The sequence below is a fragment of the Eptesicus fuscus genome, chromosome 11 (assembly GCF_027574615.1).
Source record: "Eptesicus fuscus isolate TK198812 chromosome 11, DD_ASM_mEF_20220401, whole genome shotgun sequence".
Classification (NCBI taxonomy): domain Eukaryota; kingdom Metazoa; phylum Chordata; class Mammalia; order Chiroptera; family Vespertilionidae; genus Eptesicus; species Eptesicus fuscus.
Genome location: NC_072483.1, coordinates 157,888 through 163,830, shown reverse-complemented (window position 1 = coordinate 163,830; position 5,943 = coordinate 157,888). Strand labels below are relative to the sequence as shown.

The window sequence follows — 5,943 nt, the reverse complement described above, 5'->3', positions numbered from 1 at the left end:
GGAAGGGGTGGTTAAGTAAGGCACACAGAGCTGCAGAAAGTACCAGCTGTTGGGGGGGTCTAAGGGGGAGAGGAGGTTGGCACTGCGGCTGAGGCCCTAGAGCCATTGCTGGAAGTAGGGATCCCTCTGAGTGCCACGTTCTGAGGCTGAACTAATTGGTCCAGCTGATGCAGAGGTGGGTGGCTGTATCAGCCATCTTTGGTGCTATTTACCCTTTCCCACCCCAGCTCTGTTGTAAAACCCCAGAGTCCTGGATTCCAAAGGCCCCATCCAGAGCAGAGGCCCTGGAAGGGGGTGAGAGGAAGGGAGCAGGGCACGTTTGAAAGCCGATATGCCTGGGTGCTGAGGGATGGCGGAGACAGTGGTGAGAGGTAGCCGGGGAAGGGCTCTCATACACACCCTTCTGTGGGGGCCACAGTGGAGGAGGTCAGGGGAGGAGAGTAGGGATGGGGCACTATGGCCCCAGCCTCTTAGGCATCCCTGTCTGTCTGCTGCAGTGCACATGGAGGAAAGGGCTGCCTCTGAGGGGCCAGGCCAGTGACCATCTTGAGGTCTGGCTGAGGTGATGGTCCTCACCCTGAGATGCCGTCTAACTGGTGAGGGCAGAGGGCCCAGTGCCTCCTCGCTTCTCGAAGAACATGTAGTCAATGAGGAACGTGGCTCCCAGCAGTACAGCCTTCACTTTCACATCCAGATCAGGGAAACTGCAAGCCAAAGCCATCTGATACAGGAGGGCTTCTTGGAGCACCTGGAGTCTTCACCTCAAAGTTGGTTTCTGTGCCACAGCCACAGGTCCAGCAGGGCCCCACCACTCACAGGATCCTATGGCGATCCGTATCTTGAATGGAGAACTTGGGAGGAAGGGATGCCAGGTCTGCAGCACATGGCCAATGGTGTTGCCTCGTGGCGACTGCACTTCCATCTCTCAGTCTCCGGAGTCCACCAGACAGATGGGAAGGGGCCGGCGGCCTGCAGCCCAGCTGTGCACACAGTTGCTCTTTTAAAAAAAAAAAAAATTTTTTTTATTGATTTTTTACAGAGAGGAAGAGAGAGGGATAGAGAGTTAGAAACATCGATGAGAGAGAAACATCGATCAGCTGCCTCCTGCACACCCCCTACTGGGGATGTTCCTGCAACCAAGGTACATGCCCTTGACCGGAATTGAACCTGGGACCCCTCAGTCCGCAGGCCGACGCTCTATCCACTGAGCCAAACCTGTTTCAGCTACAGTTGCTCTCTTTAGCTGCCTGACCCTGGGCTGTCCAGCCCCCGAGTGCAGTTCATACCGGTTACATGTCTCCCAGCCTAGGAGCGTTTCCACTCACGCAGCCCTCTGTGAATCAGAATCTGATCCATCGGCACCAAAGATTCAAGGCCAGAGGTACCCCGGGCAGTGGCAAGAGGGGGGCAGCAGGCCCGGCAGCAGGCCCCAGGGCACGGGCCGGGCGAGGGAAGAGAGCGAAGCCGGGCACAGGGGCAGGCGTGTGGGCGGCACTGGCGCCGGTCCGGGCCCAGGATACTGCACCGGCTCCGGGTACCCAGCGGTCACAGGGTAGGGAGGAGGGTGGCAGAGGGGTAGTCTGTGGGGGCAAGTATCCTGCCACAGGAAAGGGATGAGGGTCCGCGGGTTGTCGCTATACCAGAAGCTTAGCTCTAGAAGTGAAGGCAAGCTCGGGGACAGGCTGACAGACACAGACACAAAGACGAACAGGCATACATGGAGAGGCGGCTGCGCCAGGCACCCGCCCAGGGTCTGTCGGGGGAACCTCTGACTTGGGGAGAAACCAAAAGTGTCTACCTGGGGCCCTGGATTCCCTCTGGGGTTTGCAGAACCGCCCCTCCCTTTGTTCTCCCACTCTCAGCGGAGGCGGCTGTTGGCAGACAGCAGGACTGATGGATCCCATCAGACCGACAGCCCGACCTCCAGGGAGGTTTCCTGACCCCTCTGTGTCCCCTGCTCACTTGAAGCCCCTAAAATAGTCAGGGTGCCCAGTGCTCAGAGGCTCCTGTGAGCTTGTGGAGGTGGGCCATTGGTCATCGTTTTTTATTAATTTACTACGTTTCTTCCGTGTGCAGTGATCACACTTCGCCTTGGGCGGGTGGGCTCGAGTGACCTTATGGAGTGTCTAGGGAGGGGAAGCAGCTGCAGTGCCCGAGGCCGAGCTCCACGAGGCCGGCAGCGCTGTTGGGATCCTGCCGGCAGTGCTGGTCCGCTGGTGCCTGTCCTGTCCTCTTGAGGTTGCGCCTGCATGACTGCTAAGGGAGCCAGTCCCCAGTTCCGCCCCACCTCCACCACCGACTGATTGGAGTCTGAGGGCCGGGAGGAGGGACCAGGAGGCCTGCCTTCCAGCTGCTCGCCAGTCACTGTTGCCACTGATTGGTCAGCTCCCGCTCCCTCAGCCTCCCAGTCGTTGTGGATGTGATGGACCCAGGGTTTTTAAATATATTAGGATCTACACTAATAAAAGAGAAAAAAGCTAATCGACCGTACCATCGCTACTTCCACAGCCATTCAGGAGTGATATGTAAATTAACCCAGCAAAGATGGCAGGTAAATTTGCATATGCAGGCGGTGGAGGCAGAGGCCCTATGCAGCTGATGGAGTTGGGGACAAGGGCAGGCAGCAGGGGGCAGCGCCTGAAGCCACTGGTGGAGCCAAGCTGAGATGGGGCCCCGAGCAGGCAGCCACACCACCTGCCCCGGTCCAAGCCACCCTGTGATTACGATCATGGGGCGAACAGGCCAAGCTGAGCCACCCTGCGATCATGGGGCCAAGAGCCCAGGTCCAAGCAGCCCCGCGATTGCACGGTGAACAGGCCAGGCCGAGCTGACCCCCATGATCATGGGGCAAACAGGCCAAGCCAAGCTGACCCCATGATCATGGGGAAAACAGGCCAGGCAGAGCCTGGCCAAGCTGCCCTGCAATCCCAGGCGAAGAAGCCGCTCTGCTGACCAACCTGCGCTAGGGACCTGTTCCCCTCTAGCCTGCAGCCACGGGAAGTCTCCCTCTCCCCAGAGTTAGGAGCACCAGCCCAGGTCTACCCAGCGGCCTGGTCCTGACTGTGGGGGTGAGTTCCTGCAGGCTGGGGTTTGATCCCCACACATTAGCAGTAGGAGACCAGTGCCTTTGTTATTGCCGTGTGTCCGGGTTTTAATTGGACAAATGCCCGGCAGACCCGGTGGCCAGCTTAGCAAAATCTTTTAGGAGGAGAATTCTGTCTGGGTTTCCTCAAATTCCCTCAGCCCCTACTCACCCCTCTGTAAAGGTGCAGAACAAGTGAGGCCCTTAAATAAAAATCAGCTGCTTCATGAATATGGCATCCCTTCCTATTTTAAAGGAAGCTGAGTTCCATGTGAACTGTGAACTATGCTATGATATCTGAGGCACAGGACAAGGGAGGCCCTAAGTGTACCATGTTTTGATATTTGAGTCATTCTTTATTGTTCAAAGTGATTTATTTCTGTACGCCTCTTTTTTGTAATAGTTAAATTACTAGAATAATACATCTTGCTATAAAATATTACTAGAAGATCAAATGATCAGGCGACATTTATTGTTATTTTCTATAAATGAACACAATCTCTGGTATGCTAAAGTGATAGGTATTACAGAAATATTCAGATAGAGAGACCTACAGGCTTCATTACAAGTGAGGCTTACTATCACAACCCAAATTTATTGCTTAAAAAAAAAGCAGAGAGCCAACTAGAAACTGAACCAAATATAAGCCCTTGAAGGGAAAACATAAATTGGATAAGCTTTGCTATTACAAGAGCAAGAAGAAAAAATTCAGATGCAAGAATGAAAACCACATTGCATCCACTCTAAGTAGCTGTTAAAGAAAAAGAATAGTATACTATGAAAATACTTAATACAGATTGTAAAGACATTTGTTCAAGGATTTCCTAGAGTAGGTGATATTTCAGTTAATTTAAAAAAATGTGAATAGGTTAGCTAGATAAGAAAAAGGTGTAGGGGACCCAAATTGCAGAGGGTGCAGGCAGAGCTGGGGGAACCCCCCCTCCATGCACGAATTTCGTGCACCGGCCTCTAGTATATATATATATATATATATATATATATATATATATATATATATACTAATAAAAAGGTAATATGCTAATTAGACTGGACATCTTCTGGATGTCCTTCCGGACAAAGCTACAGTGGTGGGGGTCGAGGCAGAAGTGGATAGGGGTGATCATGCCTGCAGGTGAGGGCAGTTAGGGATGATCAGGCTGGCAGGCAGAGTGGTTAGGGGCAATCAGGCAGGCAGGCAGGTGAGCGGTTAGGAGCCAGCAGTCTTGAATTGCAAGAGGGATGTCCGAGGGGTCCCGAATTGGACAGGGTGCAGGCCAGGCTGAGGGACCCCTCATGCACGAATTTCATGCACCGGGCCTCTGGTATATACATCCCACTTTCCTCCTAGAATAAAATGGGCTGAATCATAGTCCATTGGACAGTTTATGCTGCCACTACCACCCATCAAATCAGGACCACTTCTCAGATATCCAAGACTGACTCACAGAGAAGCCGTCGATCGAGCAGGGCACAGTCTGCACCATAATGAACACTTCTTGCTACAAGCAGCTCTGCTAAAGGAAAAGGCCTCACAACAATTAAAGACATAATGCATCCCTCTTAGCTAGCTCCCTTCTCAGACCTTGCTTATACTGCTTGTTATTACTGGTCTGTAACTATTGCCTGTTTAACCTTTGTTGTCTCATGTCCTCCCATCTAGAAGCCCTAAAGCTACAACTAGTCTTCTGCATGGAATTGCTACATCCATTTTCCTTGGACCCTTAGACCGCCCACTTCCAATGGGACCCTGACTGCCACCCCCAAACAACCCCTTTGCCAGCAGGAAGCAGCCAGAAAGACCTGGCATCCCCTGTCCCCAGTGGTAGTTGGGGTTTCCTATTTGGAGTGGGGATTGAAATAGGAATTTTTTGGGTTAAATAGACAGGTTTAGGGAATTTTTAAAATTAAGGGGGTACATGGAAAAAACATGGCTACAGAGTTGCAAAAGGGCACATTTGCATAAGACAGGGAAGTTTGGAGAGGCAGAAGTTACATTTCCATAAGACAAGGGAACTTGGAGTAGCAAAAGGTCAATATTTACAAAATAAAGAAGGAGGGCCTCACATGTCCCATGTCATGTTTGACCTTTGAACTCAGGAGTTGCTATAATGACAAAATCAAAGGGAATATTGACCAATCAGAGGGGATACGAGGCACAAAAACTGCAGCCTTTATAAGCTGTGGAAAAGGAATTCAGTGGGACTCTTTTCCCCTCCCCATATGGGAGTCTGTACTTACCTACACTAATAAAAGAGAAATATGCAAATTTCCATCACTTCGCGATGCCCACCAGCCAATCAGGAGTGAGTATGCAGATTAACTTCATCATCTCCTTGGAGACAGCAGAGAGGAGGCAGCTCCCAGCACAGCCTACTTGGCTGTCGCCAAGGCGACCTCAGGGCAGGGAAGCGCGGCCCACAGGCAGCTCCCAGCATGGCCTGCTTGGCCTTCACCATGGCAACTGTGGAGCAGGCAAGTGTAGCCTCAGGCAGTACCCAGCAAGGTCTCAGCAACCGGAGAACAGTGAAGTGCAGCCCAAAGGCAGCACCCAACATGCCCTGCTTGACCGTCGCCGCGGTGTGGAGCAGGCAGGCCCTGCAGACAGCAGAGAAGTACGGGGAGCAGGCCTAAGCCGTCAGTAGGACATCCCCTGAGGGCTTCCGGATTGGAGAGGGTGCAGGTCAGGCTGAGGGACACCAACCCCCCCCCCCGTGCATGAATTTTGTGCACCAGGCCTCTAGTCCTATATAATAAGAGAGGAATATGCTAATTATCTGTTAGGCCTTGAGGCATAATGACCAACCGTGTAACGACCAGATCACGGATCTGCAGGAGGGTGGGGCAGTGAACTATAAGCAGGC

General features: G+C 52.5%; 1 pseudogene; it reads right to left on the bottom strand.

The window, feature by feature from the left end:
- Positions 1–557: 557 nt before the first annotated feature.
- On the bottom strand, positions 558–2,512 carry LOC129150785 (phospholipid scramblase 3-like; annotated as a pseudogene).
- Positions 2,513–5,943: the final 3,431 nt, after the last annotated feature.